The sequence below is a fragment of the Tympanuchus pallidicinctus genome, unplaced genomic scaffold (assembly GCF_026119805.1).
Source record: "Tympanuchus pallidicinctus isolate F22 unplaced genomic scaffold, pur_lepc_1.0 scaffold16, whole genome shotgun sequence".
NCBI classification, from domain to species: Eukaryota; Metazoa; Chordata; class Aves; order Galliformes; family Phasianidae; genus Tympanuchus; species Tympanuchus pallidicinctus.
The window spans coordinates 5,498,475-5,516,864 of record NW_026294679.1 but is presented as its reverse complement, the minus strand read 5'-3'; the positions used below and the strand labels follow the sequence as shown (position 1 = coordinate 5,516,864).

Genomic DNA, 18,390 nt, shown 5'->3' with positions numbered 1-18,390 from the left:
CATTAAAATAATATGCAGTGTAGCAGCAGTCCCCTTATCAGAGGGCCTGATGTATTTTATAGTTGTCATTTAAAAGGTCCATTAGCAAGAGTCCTGGAAACGTATGGCTCAAGGTCACAACCAAACCAAATGAGACTGAACAGTAATTCAAAAGCATTAAACTGTTTATAGCTAGAAGTAAAATAAATAAGTACTCAATACACAAGCACACACAAATCTTAGCAGCCAGTTCTTCTAAGAGCCTCCTTTTATTTCTCTGAAAACAGAAACTCAATGAAAGAAAGTGATAATCTACTTAAACACAGAAATGACTAAGATGTCACCTGGGAAACATGTGACTTCTTACCACAAACACAGATCTGGAGCTGAACACAGCACGAGCCCAAGGCCAGAGGCACTGAGAGCTTAAGGAGGAGGTTTAGCACAGAAAGAACGAGAGCACAAGCATTACTCATTAAACATAATTTGTGATGCTAAAAACATCATCTCAAAAACCCTTAGCTCTATTCCAGGTATCTGAATGAAAGGGATTTGATTTTCAGTCACTGTCCTTTCTCCTCTCACCAGAGAAGTCAGCGCAAGGCTTGTGCCTCTGCTTCACCAACAAAGATGAAATACGTACTACTGCAATGACAGCACCTGAGAGAATCACTTCTGGCACCAAGTGAAAAAAATTGAGATGAGAAACTTACCATTACACACTGTGAGGCAATGCCTCCCCAGCTCCCTGCTGCTCCCACCCGAGTGCTGGCTTAGATCCTTGCACTGTCACGGCACCATCCCAGAGGAAAAGGACACGCATCCTACAGTGAGTGCGCCAGAACTTCTGTGCACAAAGATCGCAGCTTCAGTGCAAAGTCACAAAAGCTTGGAAAAGGTTGTTTAAGCGATTTTAATGAGAAATATTTTGGTACATCCATACAAATATACCCAAACTCTTAGGAAAGAGTAACAAGGTGCGAAGTCTTCCCCAGTGCAAGCACTAGTTCCTAAAGATAAGCACAAGAAGTCTTTTCCAGTCCTATTGCTCCTGCCTGAAAACCATTCTACCAAGCCTGGTTTAATATCTCTCACTTTCATAACTTTCATAAAAATTCCAGAAATAGAAGCAAGCTTTTGTAACACATGCAATCGATTACAGAAACTGATTTTTGGGGAAAAAGGCATAAAGCATACTCACTGGCACCTGTAAATGGAATTCAGCTTGCAGGTAGCTTACACATCTTGCTGACAGCACGTTTATTGATACCATAGTGATCTTCTGCTTTGTTTCCTAATTACGTATGGGTGGAAGAGAAAGAGACATTGCAACAATTGTGCAAATGCTTTGCACCTGGCTGTGTTCAACAAAAGGTTGAATGCTGTAAGTGCCTAAAAAGCAGCGGCACACCTCTCTGGAAGCTCCAGGCATGGCAGGGGCTGAATGCATGTCCAACAAATTATTAAGTTACACATGAGGGAAAATATCGTTCTGTTAGCACTTATGTTGCAATCCTGCAATAAGTAAATTGCAAAGCAACATAGCTTTGTCTAATGGCTATCAGTTGGCCAAAAAGAGATTAGAGATATATAACACAGGCAGAAATGAAATGCCACACATCTTGATTTAGCTATGTTGAAAGCATTTCCTTTAATATAGCTTTGTAGTTTCCCACTGAAATCTTTCATCACCACAGCCCTCAGCTCCCATGCGTATGACAGTGCAGACACGACAGATATACCCCTCTGCCTGGTGGGTCTCTTAATTGGGGCTCACATGTTCCACACACACAGGATATGATTCAAAAGTGACATAACACACATTCATCCCAGTTTCCCAATAACCCCCTTTCACCACTCATGGAAATGCTTGGCCAATAAAACAAAAACATTATTGCAGTAAACTCATTTTCAAGTTAAATGTCTGGCCCTGTACCCTCCCACCAGATAGACTACCATGGCAAAAAAGGATTCCAGTTTTGTCTGATCAAAGGGGGATAAAAACAGAGTTGAATGAGCTCGTGTACTAAGGGCCACTCAAAGCCACAGCAGCAGCATCACCTCTTCCATTCTTTAGTCTTGATTTAGCTCAAAGCAGAGCATGCACAGGAAAAGACTGCACTTTCCTCCCTGCAGTTCCATGTTGGAAAGCAAGAAGATAATTCTAACTGCATACAAGGCACAGGCTGCTCCACTCCAGTGCTTGAGTTTACATTTAGGGTATTTGTTTACCCACCAGACCCATCCCTTTCATTTTCCTAGATTTCACAGTGCTTGGAACACAAGGCACAGACCACAGCTGCCTTTGCCAGGCACACAAGTTGCATGGATTTTCAGATATTTCTAATACCTCCTGATCTATAAGATCAGGTCTCCACGTTCTTGAATAACATCTCTCAACACATACACTTGATAGATAGCTTAGAAGAAGCAAGCCTTGTCTGTCAAATGAGCTTCAAAAAGGACAGGGTGAAAGCAAAAATGCAGCTAGAAACCAAACACTTTGCTAAACCTTGATAACACACTGTTTACCAATAGCAAACCAGATTAGGAAAAAATATTTATGCAAATATTCTTAATTTAATAACTATGATCAGATATGGCTTTGTTTCTTCCTTGTAATTTGTGTAACACAAATAAAGTACTAGGACTCTTTTCCACTATGGGAAATGAGAATTATTAAACATTGCACTGAAAAGCAAAGGAATGTGTTTATTGACATGAAAAACAATCCTGTGGATACAAAAGCTTTTGTATGTTAATTGCATAATGTCAGTGCAATTTAGAAAGTGGTTGCAGAAGGAAAGAATTCCTCTCCAAAACAGAAGTGGCTTTTCCTCATCTACCAGCTCAATTCAAGACTGCATCTTGAAAGTATTTATGACTGTGTTCTCATCAGTGACACTGGGTCAGAACCCAATAACATCCTTACTTCATAGTGATGTGGTTACTTGCTAGGAGGCATAAAGGAAGTGAAGGATTTCCTCCAGTTTTATTACTGAATGCTCAAAATGTTTCCTGGGGTAAACAACACCAGAGCCATCTGTATTTTTTCTTTTTTTTTTTTTTCTTCCTACTTTGGAAACAAAAGGAGAACAGAGGTAACAACTAGTGAATGGAAAAATACAGGTCTAGAGCTATATAATGAAAAAACATCTTCCTCTGAAAGAGGGAGGGGGAACAACCACACACATCTTTCACTGATATATGAACTCAGCAGTGTTGGAAGCCTTTCAACACTATGCCTGTGATCTGTCCTACTGCATACAGAAGAGAAATATAGAATGTGATTCAGCTGCCTGCTCATTAGAGAGGCTTCAGCAAATCAGATTTCGGACTGGCAAATGAAGGACCTTCTTAAATCTTTAAGCACAGCCTGTTGATTCAGTTCTCCAGAAAAAAAAATAAACTTTCCAGCTCTCACAGATGAAGACAGTTGAATAAAACTTACAATGCAAGCAGGAGCATATTTACCAAATGAAGTGGACACATTTGTCCCAAACCTCTTCTGTAAGGAGAGCAAACCCCTCTAGGCTCAGAGCAGATATCATCAGCATGAGTTGCATTAAGTTAGAAAAGACACGTTTTACAAGGATGAATGAGAGCAGAACACTGCACAATGTACCACAGGGTACTTCCTCACCAAGCACCACTTGAAGAGCCACTGCTTGTAAAATCTCAAGACCCTTTAACTAATACATGCAATCCCTTGTCATGGTGTGGCTGCCAATTCTCCTCCAGCAACCAGCTATGAGGCACATCTAGTCATGCTCACAAGGATCCCTCCCTTCCTAAAGTCTCCCCTTAGGAGATGTTCCACACCTCCACCAAGAGCACGACCATCTTCACCTGCTCTTCCCTAGAAAAGCAAAACACAGCACTGGCAAGTGGGAGAGACTGATATAATGAAGCAGAACAGGAAAAGGAATCAGAAGAGCAAAAATGAAACTTAATGGCTGAGCAGAACAGTTTGCTGCACTGAAAAAAATGCAGGAAATCTTACAGTTAAATGACTCATCTGTAAGTCAGGTCCTTTAATAAAAGCCTTATTACTGCTATACAGCAAAGGACGAGGAATGGAGGTGATGCCTTGAGGTACTATGCAGAAAAATAGTGCCCTTTGTAGCACCTCAGCATGTGCTGAGAGGCCGTGTTTCTCTGCAGCACTGGTGGGACTGTTAGAAAGAGGCCATGCACATCTGAGGGAACTGCATGGTCTCAGAAGAGGCTGAAAGACCAGAGACTGGGAAGGAAACTGCCACTGAAGTGGTTTAAAAGCTGGTAAGGAGGAACTGCTTCCAGTGAGAAATTGGATGGGCAGGATTTGTTAATCTTATCAAAGGGAAGACCAAGGGTGACTTGATTACAGGGTATTAAGCACCTCTATGGAGAGAAAATACCAGTCATAAAGGGCTCTTTAATCTAGCAGAGAAAGGCTTAACAAGAACCTGTGGCTGAGAGCTAAAGCCAGACAGCCTCAAACAGAAAACATGGCTCAGATTTTCAGTCAAGCAAACCAGCAGAGAATGCAGCAGATCCCCCAAACCATCTTGAAAAATGTTACACAGCTGCCTCCATTCTTAGCAAGGGCCAACACTGCTGACACCTTCCTCTCCACACACAGCAGTGTGTGTAATATATGCTTTGAAAGAGGAAAGGACTCAGCACCCCTTATTTGCCTTGTAAATCAGCTTCTAGCTTCAGCTCCTGTTGGCCATCCCAGTGAGATGTATGGAGCAAGAAACACAGAACAGTAAAGACTCTAGGAATAGGAAAACTGGATTGTAACTATTTCACCAAAGAAGTCAAAGTCAGCACTTAAAGAAAATACAAACTTACTGCAATTGATTTCCACTGCAGAGCAAAATTCAACCATTATTTGAAAAGGATTTAAAAACAAGTTCTTGGCTACCATTTCATAAAACTTCTGGCATTTTAGTAATGTTTGGGATTCTTCCTCATGTTCAACTAATTACTTTTATTTCCTGTTTTCTTTGGAATCACTGTTCTGCATTGTTGGAATCTGAAATATTATTTCATGGGACATTATTGCATTTGTTCATACCACAAATTCAAGAGATGCTGGATTCCTTTTGCTCTACTGCTCCAACTTTAAAAAGCATTTCCTATCTCTGTGAAATATTAACACTCTTCCCCAAAGTGTGAAAGCTCCAAACTTGTATAAAAAGGCATAACCACTAAAACATTGCTGTCATTTTAAGTAAAAAAAATTAAAAAAATAAAAGAGAAGAGTGGCTTTCATTTTCAAATACAAAATAATGTTGTTGACAGCATTAAAAAGTCCCATTTTGTCACAGAGCCAGTTTCTGTTCAAAAGACAAGGATGAAAGATTAGTTTTCTCAGTGTAGCCGCCTGCCTGATTCGGTGCTTCACTAATTCAATGGAAAAAAATAATTATATGGCCAGCTCATACATTCATCTCATTCACGTGAAAAGAAAGTCTTTGTACTGATGCAAGTAATTGGGAAATTGTGAGGGTTTTTTAATCTAAGTTTGCTACAGATCAAGTAACCAGTCTAAGATCAGATAAATAAATTCCTCTTATATTGGAGATATATATACATGTATATATAAATATTTGGGCTGAGGAAGCATTACCTTTTGGTTTAGTGCTTTCATACCCATAAAGTGATGAAGCCTCAGACAGAGGGGACATGAACATGCTTCAGCTCTTCTGTATGTTCTTTCATACAGCAGCTTGAATACAGATTTCCTTTAGGAAAACTCAGAATTCTACAAGTAAATGTCCATGGGAATTCCCCTTCTTAGGCACTTCCCTCTCTAGTCAGTCACATTGTAATCTGCAGATGAGTGCATTATTGTCTTTGTCTTCTCTTATTCAGGAAGGTTCTCTGCTTTCTTGCTGTTGAGTCCTTTTCTCCCTGCACCACTCCTATTCTCGTCGTTAATGGTTGATAAATAGCTAATGAGTGGAATGGCCATTAGGACCTCCCTTCCCATCTGGGCTGCATGCTATTTTACAGGCCCTGCTAGATCTTTATTAGATTTGGGTGCAGATTATTGATTTAGGTAAATGAGGTCGTTGTAACCTCATCTCGCAGAGAAAGGAAGCAGGGAAAACCAAATGTAATTCAGCTGTTATTTTCTGTACCAGTGCAAGCCAGTGGAGGAAAAAAAAAAAAAGTCAAAATGAAACCAAAGAATGCCCATTAAAAATAATAATAACTGACCTTATACCAAAGGCAATGCTTCCATAGACACTTGAAAGCTGAGATAGGTGTAGAGTTTGAGCTTTCTGCAGATAAGTACTCCAGAGTAGATAGTAGGCACTGGTAAAGAGATAACATTAATAGAACACCAGGCTATTCCTAGGGCAAACTGACAGCTATTTATAGAATTTGAGCACACTAAGACACGGCAGTGGCTTAACAAGGACAACTTTTCTTAAGTTATTGTTATTTCAGTTAAACTGCCACGTCAGCACCGACAGACCTAATGCAGCCAAGCTCAGACTGCACTAAGCACTCTCTAACATCCTATCAGAGACAACGTAAGCACTGAAAACTTCCAGCAAGTCTGACTTTAGGGACCAGGCCTTCTAGAAGACTTCAGCACGCTGAAATCTTAGCACTTACAATTCTCTGGCTGTAAACAGGAGCTCACACAGGTTCAAACTGAGACTGCGTTAACACTCAGAAACCAAGAGACGCTTTAGAAAATGAGTAACTACATTGACATTGTAACACAACAGAAAGCACAACAATGACAGCAGAGTAGCAAAACCCTAGGCTGCAGCAAGTAAGGACTTGCCCAAATGCAACAGCCATAGATGTAGAAACAAAGGAAAGAAGCTGCTTACCTTCAGAAAACCTCAAGTACGCAAGGATCTCCAGCAAGATCCCCTCACCTCCACTGCCAACCCTTAAATGAGGGCTGGGAAGGGGTGGATCCTGGCTCCAGCCCTTGCAGTCACCCAGCTGCACTGCATGCACCTGAGCTCCCCTGGGTTGGCCCAGGTGCTCAATCACCGCTTCTAGCTGTGACTTAGCATTTCCACTACAGATACATACAACAGTTGTGTACATTTTTACCTGAAGCAGTCCACATGCAGGAAAGCATAAGCCAAGTTATACAGACCTGATAGTGCTGCTATGCTCCTCATGACTCACTGCTGGCTATGTGCCTTCTGCTCTTCTTTTCCTAGGGCTATCTGGCTGGCCCTACCTTTCCCAGCTCCATGATTCAGTCCATTCTGTAAACTCAAAACAGGTGTGATCCCAATCTAAGCACCTGCTTCTGAGCTAGAGTTGCCAAGCCCAGCTCACCATAACTTCTGATCCAGCCTGCTGAGTCCTAAGAGAGCATCTTTCTTCATTATCTGTTCTGGGGAATGTAACCTGAAGTGGCAAATTCCACTAGCAGCAGAGCATTCAGTCAAATCCACAAAGGACTTGCGTATTGTGTGCCTAATCCTTAGACATTTGGAGATTCCCAGCCTAAAACCAAGCAAATGAATATGAATTTCAAGACTTTCATTACTGTTGGTAATATCCACGAGTTGTCACATTGCACTAAGTTCCTTTCCCTTCACATGACACCCAACTGTTGTGGAACCACAAAGTCACTGAGCAAGACAGGGGGTTTGGGTTTCTTGAGCACACTGAACTCCAGATTTTGTTAAACTTGTGACAGAGGCTGCACGAGTCATTCTGTCCTGTTGACCTGATGAGTTTGGATACCCTGGAAGTTAACAGGAAGGCAGCAAGGCCCTCTCCACAGTGCCACAGCAATCACCAACAGGAAGACTTGGCAGCCCAGTAGTGACAGACGCAGACCCAATACGATGTATTTAGTCCTTTATTTTACCTGATGTGGCCAAGGCCAGGATCAGTGTTTGCTTACATCTTCTCCTCAGATGGCTGGCACTAAAAGCTCTGCTCATCAGTATTGGATAACAGTCACATAGATGCCTAGTTAAGAAGGTGGGAAAAGGTTGTAAAGGAAAAGGTTTTACATGTTTGACCTAGTAAAGTTCCTTCTTCAAGCTCCACTCCCTCATCCAAACTTAAGCCTAGTTCCTCTCATCGGACTTCACTGCTGCCACAGCCAGAATTTCCTTTTTGCCTCATTAACCATAGCAGCAGAGTGTTGCTTTCAGGCTTTGCTAACACTTCTTTCCTTCTCCCCATCCATAATGCTCCATCAGATATCATCATGCTCCAATGAGAAAATAATGAAGAAAAATGTGCATTCAACAAAGTTTGCTTAGTCCACTTGCTTTGCTAGTTTCCATTCTGCTCTTTGTTAATTCCTGAAACATCTCTGCTAGGCAGCACATACCTTGCAGCAGGAAGTGAAAACAACAGTAAACACTACCCATATTTGTTGTGGAAATACACTGTTCTCCTTCCCTACCTTAAGATGATATATATAATGTAGTATAGTGAAAGGACAAAGGATGATAGCTTTAAAATAAAAGAAGGCAGATTCAAATTAGACATTAGGAGAAAATTCTCTACAGGGTGGACATGTACATGCACACAGAGTTAAGGGCTCCTCTTCACTTACCAGCAGCTGTGGCAGCTGCAGAAGGATTCAAAGTCTGATATGTGCTTTGGAAGAGATACACCATGTAGTTACCCACCAATGCAGACAGCTTACCCCCTTTCCATCACCTTTTCAGCCAGAGACATCTTTGAATCACTGCTGCCAAGAAAGCAGTGGCATTTCAAAGTAGCCATACGCAGATTAACCAGAATTTATGTTGGCCCCAAAGTAGTCAATACAAGCTGATCTTAAAGACTCAGATGCCCTAGACCCCATGCTGGCATTTATTTGGTAGCAAATGGAGAGAGATTAGTGCCTCATGTTCTCATTCCTCTCTATGAGGTACCTCACTGGCTCACTGCTTGGCCCAGGTTCAAAACCAGTGTCATATGCAACGCAGTTCTAAACTGTACTTGTGGCCACTGAGTCTGTGGATGCACCGCTGACTGTTGATCAAAATATCATTTTTTTCCTAAAGAGCTCTCCCAAGTCAGAGATTGCGTTCCATATCCCTGTCCATCGCCATTAGACACCTTATCCTCCAGTGCATAGGTAGTTTTCAATTTGTGGCCCAAGGACACCTGGGAATGCTAGGATGATTCTGCAAAGGGTAATTAAGTAAAGTGAGTCTATTGTTACTGGGCTTAAATTAGCTCTGAAGATTCACATGCTCACAGAAAAACTTTTTAAATAAGTTCTAAAAATAAAGGGGCTTCTGCAGATATTTACAGTGCAAAAGAATTCCTTTTCTAGGATGGACAGAAGTCAGTTAGACTTTTTGGCCCGAAGACCCTTTCCTGAAAACAGCACAGCTTTCCTGGGCATTGCTGGTACATAAGCAACTGAGCATCCGATGTTCCCAGCTATCTCACCTGTCAGATCTTCAGCCTTTTACTCCTGGATTTTGATCTTCACCAAAAACCAGACAGTAAAGCTTTGAGTCTTACTCTTAACTCGTACCTACACAGAGAGCACGCCAACAGGGACAGGGATGGTAAAGTTCGTCACAGCTGCAGATATACTTTTCAGGGACAAAGGAGTCCAGTTCTAACAAGCAGGCTGACATGGTGGAGGGGGGGAGGTCTCCAGGTGGCGTCACACAGGAGGCTGCAGAAGGCTGACAGAATGTTCCTTCAGCTCATTAACTATTTCATTTCTTGCTTACCTCACCCAACATCATATATGTATTATACACACAGCTCCACCTCACCCACCCCGTCCCAATGGGTCTCAGGCTACAAAGGTTCATATTTAACATTTCAGAAACCCCAAGCCCCATTCACATTCCCCTGTAACAAGCTGCAGAATATATTTCCAAGCTCACTTGTACCCTACATATTTAGCTAGTACATTCCTGCAGCAATCCCACTGTCATTATTACTAGCAGATCAAACCTTAAAATATCTGTAAAGTGCAGTTCTCTTGCATTTTTGATCCCCAGTAATGGATGTAAGGAGCCCACCTGGATCTGTGGCTGTTATAAAGCAGATGTTGATGACAAGCCTTCAGCTCAGATTTACTGCTGTATTTGTCTAAAGAGCACAGTCCTGGGAGCCCACATCTCTGCAACCCGAACTCCCACCTAAGGCAGGGCCTGATCTCTGACAGGTGTTGGGACTTCTCCTCCATGAGCTCCTGCCCTGATGAATGTTCCACTGCTTCACCAGAAAGCCCTTTCTGTTTCCTTCAGCTGAATCCTGCAGAGCACACTCTATCACCTATTTTACATGAAGGATCCCTATGTTAGAGTTGCTTTAGGAATTCAAACCTCTTTATGTTTAGGAGCAGCAAACAATATTGTACAAATTAAAGTGTTTAATTGGGAAAAAAAAAAACAGTACCTAAAACCATTAAATATTCCTATACAAGCTCAACCCAAAGGAAGGAAAATTAGATATCAGAAAGCCAGTGAATTGAATCGTAAACATGAGAAAAGTTCTTTCCTAAAAGCAGTGCTCACAAAATTGAAAACACATTAGCTTAGAAACTGTAATACAATATTGCTCATCAAATGCAACAACACACATTTGTCCTGAAGAGAAGACACACGTCTTGCTACACGCATCCAGTCCCTTCTAAACTCCTTTAAAGACTGGTCAAAAATAAATAAGGTAAATATCATTTGCATTTCTTATACGAATTAGAAGAGCTTGCCAGATGGGGAGCTCTCCTCCAGCAGAGCTGTTGTTTTCAAAGACAGAAAGGCACGAGCACAACCCAGCTGTTTGGGGCCTGCGATGTTCCCATTCCCAGAAAACCATCGCCCCTGGCTTTCCCTTGTAATTAGTTAGTGCTAATACCCTGGGTTAGTCTGTGGAAAAGTCACATTCTGAGAGATCACCCTTGTGAACAGCTGCACTCATGAGACAAAACGTCACCACTCCAAGCTGTCAGCCCATTCATCTCCAGCAAAAGTCAACCCGGCCATAAATTGGGAATCCTTTATCTCAGGACAGCAGACCGAGCTGGGTTTAATTGCTGAGCTATGCTAATGAGCCTTGTTTGTGACACAAGGTGCTTCGTGGTGGCTCTGTTTGAAAACATGGAATTGTAACTCCCCCTGAGGGCACATACAATCAGTTTAAAAACACTGCCGTCTGGATACAGAAAAGAAATCATGTAACGGTCCAGTCAGCATGGCACGTTATCAAAGGCATCATTAACAGCTGCTTCATGGAATGGCAGGAGGCTCTCCTGGGTGAGCTGGATTCATTTTGTTTCTCTTCTGTCCTCTCTTCGGTTTTCCTGAATCATAAGCTCTATAAACATCACTGCCAAATCATCTAAAGGGAACAAAAAGATACCAGGGATTAAGCCATTCCTAGCAGATAAGGTCTGTCTCTGTTTTAAAAAGTAGGGGTGAAAAAAAGCCAAGCAAAATAAAATATAGCCAGGGAAAAGCAAACAGACAAAAGAGCAGCAGCAAAATTGTTTCTCTCCAACTTGTTGAGACAAAATCTACTGCAGCTCAAATTTCACTTTCTTCCTTTCTTCTTCCTTTTGGATTAGGTGAAGAATTTTAGCATTCACATTTAGGAAAGGAATAGCCCAGGTGGACACAGGGCTGCAGGATTTCTTGCTCAGATAATATCAGCTGTTTCTTTTGCACTATTAACAGTGGGGTTGGTGGTAGCTCTTTGAATCCTACAATCATTGGAAAGACCAGTAAGATTATGTAGTCCAACCATCAACCCATGACTTCGCTTGAAGCAGAAAACCTGAGCCATGTTTCAGTTGGGGAGGCCAGTATTTAGCATCATTAACAATCAAGAGTAGTTAAATATGGCATTACTATTCTTATTGTGCTACCCAGGGACTTGTGACAGGCCTTGCAGACCCCATGTGTTATGCACTGTACAAATATCCATCTCCCCAGCCTCTGTGCTCTTTTAACCCAGGGCCCCATCCTTGCATATGCTTACACACTTGAGCAACTACCAGTATTGCATGGCCCTACTGAAATCAACACCACTGATGAATGAATGAAATCAGTAATTACCCATGTGCTTAATCATTTGCAGAATTGGGAGCTAAGTGCTCCATTTTTAGCTTTTAGCTTCAAAATATTAGTTCTAATCCAGTGTGCCTCACTTTGTGCTCAATCCCACAAGGAACAACACAGTCTGGCCTAATTAAGCAAAGAACTTAACAAAGTGTTTAAGCATGTAAGTAAACTTACTGGCTGAACACTGTGTTGCTTTGCTTAGCATGCTTGGCTCCTTGCAGGACTGGACCTTAACTCAGGCACTCAGTAATGTACCACCAGGAGGGGACTGGGGCTCTGCTGGGTGCACAGAGTGCTGGGCACACCGGGACTTCCTTGGCTCTCATTCAGCTCATGGAGATAGCACAGTGGGTAAGCCAGGAGCTCTGGCAGAGCTGGGGATCCTCCACTGGTTCAGCACTCCTCCACATTTCTGTCTTTTTTTTTTTGCCAGGCTGAGGGATCCTGAGACAGTGCTTGCCCCTCCCGTGTGTGGAGCTCTCCCAAGGCCTGGGATGGGTAGGGTGAAGCTTTCAAGAGGAGCTTGATTCTGACAAACATTAATTTTAGGCACTTCACAAAATAATCATAACACCCTTCCTGGGAAAAAAATCCCCCTGGACCTGTGTAAAATTAGCAGCATGCTGGCTGTCCCACTTTTGCTCCTGCTATGTGGGGCAGCCTGGCTTATTAATGTACGGGACTCGTTCAAACATCCCTGGCTTTTCCCCTTGCAAGGGGACCCCGGGAAGCCAGCCTGGCAGCCCAGGGATGAACCTACTCACTTTGATGGCCAAAGCCTCCTGCACACCTCTCTGGGAAGGCAGCAGAAGGACAAGACAAGCACTGATGGAGAAGCTGCAGGCTGGGGCACATTTTCCTGGCAAGGGAGACTCACAGCAATGAGAACTGTGGGACAGAGGACAGCACAGAGTCCTCAGAAGAAGATAAGCTGTGGGTGCTCCACAGCTTGCATTGGCAGTGAGAACAGAGTTAAGAGGCTATCCCTCTGCCTACAGCAGGCAGACACATGCACACACCAGGAAAGAAAGAACAGCTTCACAGGAATAATCACCAAAAGCACCAGTGGTCACCATAATCCACTATTAGTACAAAGTATGGCCTCTACCCAGGAGCTCTGAGGAGATCAGTCCTTTGAGAGCTGTTGTCTACCCAAAAGAAAACTTCCTGTAATGTCTCCCTATGGTGAGGTAACTTCAGAGTTATTGTGAGATTCCTTCCAGCACGAAAAGGAAATCCTGGCAAACATGCAACATCCAAGAAGCAATGGGAGGAGAAAAGAGGAGAGAACCCCCAAGTCACACCCACAAATGATGACTGCTTGTGTTAGACAATTGTTCAAGAAGATGAAACACCCCCTTAAGGAACAAAGATCTCTGAAATAAACTTTTTTGTAATGCCACTTTCCCTGCTCATTCCAAACTACAATCTGCTCCAAAAATTACTTTCTCATCCACTGTTCACTATGCGTGTTATGAGCCTGATCCTGAGTCAATTCTCCTGTTAAATACAGACATAACAGTGTGCCTTAAGCAAGAGTAGCAGTTAAACTTCTCTTGCCCCATGCAGCAAAGCCCCAGGAGCAAAGCATAAGTGACAAATTTATTTCAACAAACAGGAATCAGCCAGCTCTTTTTCTCTGCACAGCTTTTTCTCCCCAGTAGGACGTCAAGTTGTTGTGTTGGGGTTTTTTGTGGGTGTTTTTTTTTTTTTTTTCCACAAAACACATTATTCCATTTAAGTGCTTGTGCATATTTATTAATAGAGAAAAAAAAACAAGTGAACAATGAGCTGCTCAGGGGAGGCTGAAATCCTGCATTGGAGCAGTGAATCAGAGGAGAAAATCCATTTAGCAAAATGCTCATTTTAAGACATGCTCCTTTCACATTTGAGTTATTTTTCTCTGTACCCCTAACTTAATTAGAGTCCTGGTGACACATCTGTCCTGCATCCATACACCACACACAGCTGTGCTCAGGATCCCTGTGCTGTGCATCCCAATCCACTGCTGTGATATGAACAGAGAGTGACCACAGCCAGCTCCACCAACATGCTGGGAAGCAAAGAAACCTCAAGACAAACCTCCCTTATTGTGGGGAGGCCTGAATCTGACTGTAAACAAGCCAGTGTAAAGTGAGAACTATGCGAAGTTGTTGCTGCTAAGTAGATGACACTGAGACAATTCTGACCCTCCATCATGTACTCTGTAAGCACAGCTGCTTGCAAAGATCTCCCAGGCTGATGGGACACAACCTCCTTGCAGCTACTGGAGAGGCGCAGAGATTTATTACTGTTTATCATTCAGCTTGTGACAGCTCCTGAGCGCTGTGCTAGGTGCTGCTGACAAACCAAGCAGAAAGACAGTTGCTGGCATAAAGAAATATACACACAAAGCAGATAAAACCATGAGTACAGTTCCCAAAGCAGTGACAAACAGATCCACACAGCTGGTCTTAAAAAGGAAGACAGAAGAAAGCAAGCCACACCATGAAGATGTGCTAGCTCAGGGATCTAAAGAGGGAAAGTACACATTGCTCACTTGCTATTGAAAGTAAGATGAAAAAGAATTTTATGGACCAGCTCATCACTTACCATAACCACCCAGTTTTGGCAGTTGACACCTAAACTCCTGTTACCTGGGGATGGCAAAGTTCCCTGATGATAGCAGAGGTCAAGTGTATTTTATTCATTTGCTGTTTCCAGATGGGATTGTTGTTTACCAGCCGTGTGTTCTGCAGTTTCATCTCTCTCTTGGCTTTGCTTAAATAGTTTCCCAAAAGCTGAGCCAGTGGAAGGTTGCTGCTGGCTTCAGCAGAGCTGGGACAGTCTCTGATGTTGTCATACCCCCATGCTAACCCAAGCACCAAACCCCTTCGTTTACAGTATTGCTGTTTCTATGTTCAGTCAAATGAGATTAGCTGATTTCAGGCAGTGCTTAATGAAAGCTGAGTTTTTCAGCGCCAACATTTTGCCTTTCCAGCCTGCAAGCAAAGGCTGGAAGGTCAGCCTGGCATTCAGTCTGCAGCATGTGACCATTTAATGAGGGAGGTCTATGAACTACAGCACTAACGCAGAGTCACAAAAGCTGCAGCCCAATGTGACTTGCTTCACTGCAGTGGAAGGATTTTTCTGTGAATTAAGGCTCAAGACAAGGGAAACAAACCTATTTACGGCTCTTTCACAGCCCTACTGTTTGACTGTGGACAGATTCTGTAACCACTTCCCACCTTTGGAGTCTCCTACCATAAAAGGAGATAGAAATGCTCTTTTCACAGGAGGATGCAGTGGGTTCAGGTGTTAGTGGAATGAATGGCACAGTAATGCTTGTGAAATGTAAAGACTAAAATGGAGAGAGCCCTGCTGCGCTAGCTTTTAAAGCCTGAATGTAATAGCTGGATCGCAGAGGGCTTTTGGTTCTTCCTGAAGCACCTGCAACAAATGTAGCTTCATTGTTCCCCTGCACGCTGCCATCTTGCCCAACTCCAAGCTGCCTGGAAAACATCAGGCAAGCAGAACAAGCAGGCACAGCAGCTGCTGCAGATAGTGTGGGATGATGTCAGTGAGCATGCTGCACCCACACAGAGCCCAAGGGACAGGCACTCTGCACTGCCTACTGAACGCTGGCGTCTTGCACAGAGGAGCAAAAGGCTTTTCACTTCTGAGCAGCCTGCCCAAGCTGCCCCTGCTTGGGGGATGGATGGATGAGGCAATGTCCTTTCAGTCGTTCTGTGGTTCACATTGGCTCACTGGGACTCTGGGCAGAGCAGGGAAGGAGCTGGGGAAGAGTGAGACTCAGCCCTCACCACTGCGACTCTGTACAGGGGTTAAAGACAGGCATATGCCTGGGGGCTGTGGGAATTCCTGGGAGGCCTCATAGCTAGAAAATGTGCAGGACGTTTTCCATATAGGAAATGCCACAGCCAATGAAATAAATGGGAGTTCTTCTGTTTATTTCTGTGGGCTTTAGTTTAAGCTCTAACACACCTGATACATAGAAATATACCCAAGTAGCCTGCACTTCTCACCAGAGTGTGGCAAACATTACTTCTTGCACTAGAGCATTTCTCCTCAAAGATACTATGCCTCTCAGCTGGATGCTAAAAGGCTATGAAATCAGGGCACAGTGCCCAGAGGAGTGTGGATCCCCCCTTGGATACCAGTTGCCAAGTCTAACGTCACCTACTCCTCATCATCCTTTGAATCCTCCCCAGTCTGAGGATCACTGCTCCCTGCCATGGTGCCACTGCCAGCCTGCATCCACCTCATGCTGCCTACCCAAGCCTTTTGCACTGTCACCTTTGTGCTGAACATTTACACTGTAAATCTACACTCTCCTCTTCAATAAAGTCTGTTGACAGTTCTGTTCCGTATAAAACAACCAGCTCTAACCGCAGCCTTGTCAAATTCCATCTTACCATGTGAGCGTCCAGCGAGGTTATTATCTTGAATGATCATAACGAAATTACAGCCTTGGGAGGAGGCAGAAAGTCCCTATGCTCCAGGGATTTAACCCAAGGTTTAGCAACTGTGGCCAGGCTTTAATTCCTCCCTCCCACAGGCTTTCTGCTGGACTTGTATGCATGTCTTTGACCCTTTAAGCATGAGGAAGAAATATATTGGAGACACTAAGATGCTTGCATACCGGCACAATGGGAAAAGTGTCTTCTTCCCATTTTCTCTCAGGATTTGCACATATACAGTACAGGGCACTGCACTTACACTACAGATGCTGAACCACATCCGTGGGGATTTCCTCGCAACAGAGAGCCTGCAAACTCTCCCACTCCAGTCGGACGAGTAGCATCAGGCCTCCCTCGATGCCACCAACTCTCCTGACAGTTTGTGTCGCCTTTATCAGATTTGGCACTAAGAAAAAAAAAAAGAAAAAAAAAAAAGCAGCAACAAAGAAATAAGATTTTCTCTCCACTGCTGCCAGGAGAAAGCCACAAATAAACAAGAAGACAAAGTGAGAAGCTAAGTAGAAATTGGTAAAGGCAATAAAGCAACCAGGCTAAGGAGGAGATGGTGGCTGCAGTGTGGTGGAGAGAGTCAGTTTGTTCTTATCTCTTTCCCTCACTGTGGTGAAGGGATCGCCCCAGTCGGTGGCAGATAAAACACTATCAAGTGGCTTTTTCTCCTGAGTGTCCTTCTAAGTAATTTGTTCACTTTTGTCACTAGGGCAGCATGGCTGCCTTCAGCCGATGGACAAAACCCGGCATTTTGCACTGTGAGGAGCAGGGCAGGCCTGCCATCTTGCGTTGCCATGGAAACGATGAGCCTGCAGCCGGGATGCACCCGCTGCCCTACAGGCACCCCAGTGCTCTGTAGGGTGAGGGGAAGCCAACCCATACCTTCCTATTTCACACTCCTTTTTTAACAAATTTCTCTAGGGTTTCAGATCTAGGTGCCCCGAGTGGGTTTTGGCAACAAACGTGATACACTGACATGAAAAAACAGGACAGCTGTATGTAGGGCTTGTGGTCACCCCATGGTGACAACCCCAGCTCTTTCACCATAGTCACACATCCAGCCTATGTGTGACAGTCTACAGATGGCATAACTGAATGCCATGATTTGCAGAAAGTTTGCCTTAAGCCAGTCTGCTGCAGGTTGAAGTGACCAGCCCAGGAGCAGTGAATGCAGGCAGCCATGCCCCACCATGCTGCCTTTCTTCATTTCAAACCGTGGGCTGATTTCTGACCTCCAGCTGCTCAGCAGGCTTCCCCTGCTGCCGTTTCCATGGAACTCATTTTGTTACAATAAGATAAAAATATGCCTGATCTCCTCCTAGCATGTTAGCAATCAGCAAAGGAAAGCAACAGGAGCACATCCAGGAAAATAGCACTGCTGTTTTCCAAAGACATTAAAAAAAAGTCACACAAAAATGTCCGTATTAAACATGCAAAAAGTCTAGCCCATGGTATCTTCTCTTAGTGTGAAGATTATTGTATGAAGCATTCAATCTCATTCAAGTAGACATCCCAGTAGATGCAGCTCTCTGCAACACAGACACTGCTGCCAGTGAACAGGGGTACAAAACTGCCCTAAGATGACAGTTCAGGCCGTACTTAATAAACACCCAAAGATTCAGGTGCAGAGGAAAACAATCACCAGCTCCTATACAATCCTGCACAATCCTGTTTAATTCTGGAATTTACGCAGATTCTTCACATATTGAAGTATCAGCAGCTGTCCTTTGGTCTCAACAGCAAAACTGGTTTAGTGTAAGTGAAAGTCTCCATAACTGCAATCACAGGAGTCTCAGCAGCAAGACACAATTTAAGACCAATTAATTAAATTCCTAGTTGCTTCATTCTATCAAAATGGAGACTCTCATGTATTATTATTATTATATTTGAAAACACACTGAGCATGT

General features: G+C 43.4%; 1 long non-coding RNA gene across 2 annotated transcripts in view; it reads right to left on the bottom strand.

Annotated features, from left to right (window-relative positions):
* The window catches only part of LOC128077788 (uncharacterized), a 29,519-nt gene extending 22,432 nt beyond the window's left edge, over window positions 1-7,087 (bottom strand). For both annotated transcript variants that reach the window (XR_008205181.1, XR_008205182.1), the window contains exons 1-4: window positions 6,822-7,087; window positions 6,193-6,291; window positions 1,181-1,273; window positions 693-826 (exon numbers count right to left, since the gene is read on the bottom strand). This is a non-coding gene — a long non-coding RNA (uncharacterized LOC128077788). The remainder of the gene's footprint in view (window positions 1-692; window positions 827-1,180; window positions 1,274-6,192; window positions 6,292-6,821) is intronic.
* Between the last annotated feature and the right edge of the window lie 11,303 nt (window positions 7,088-18,390).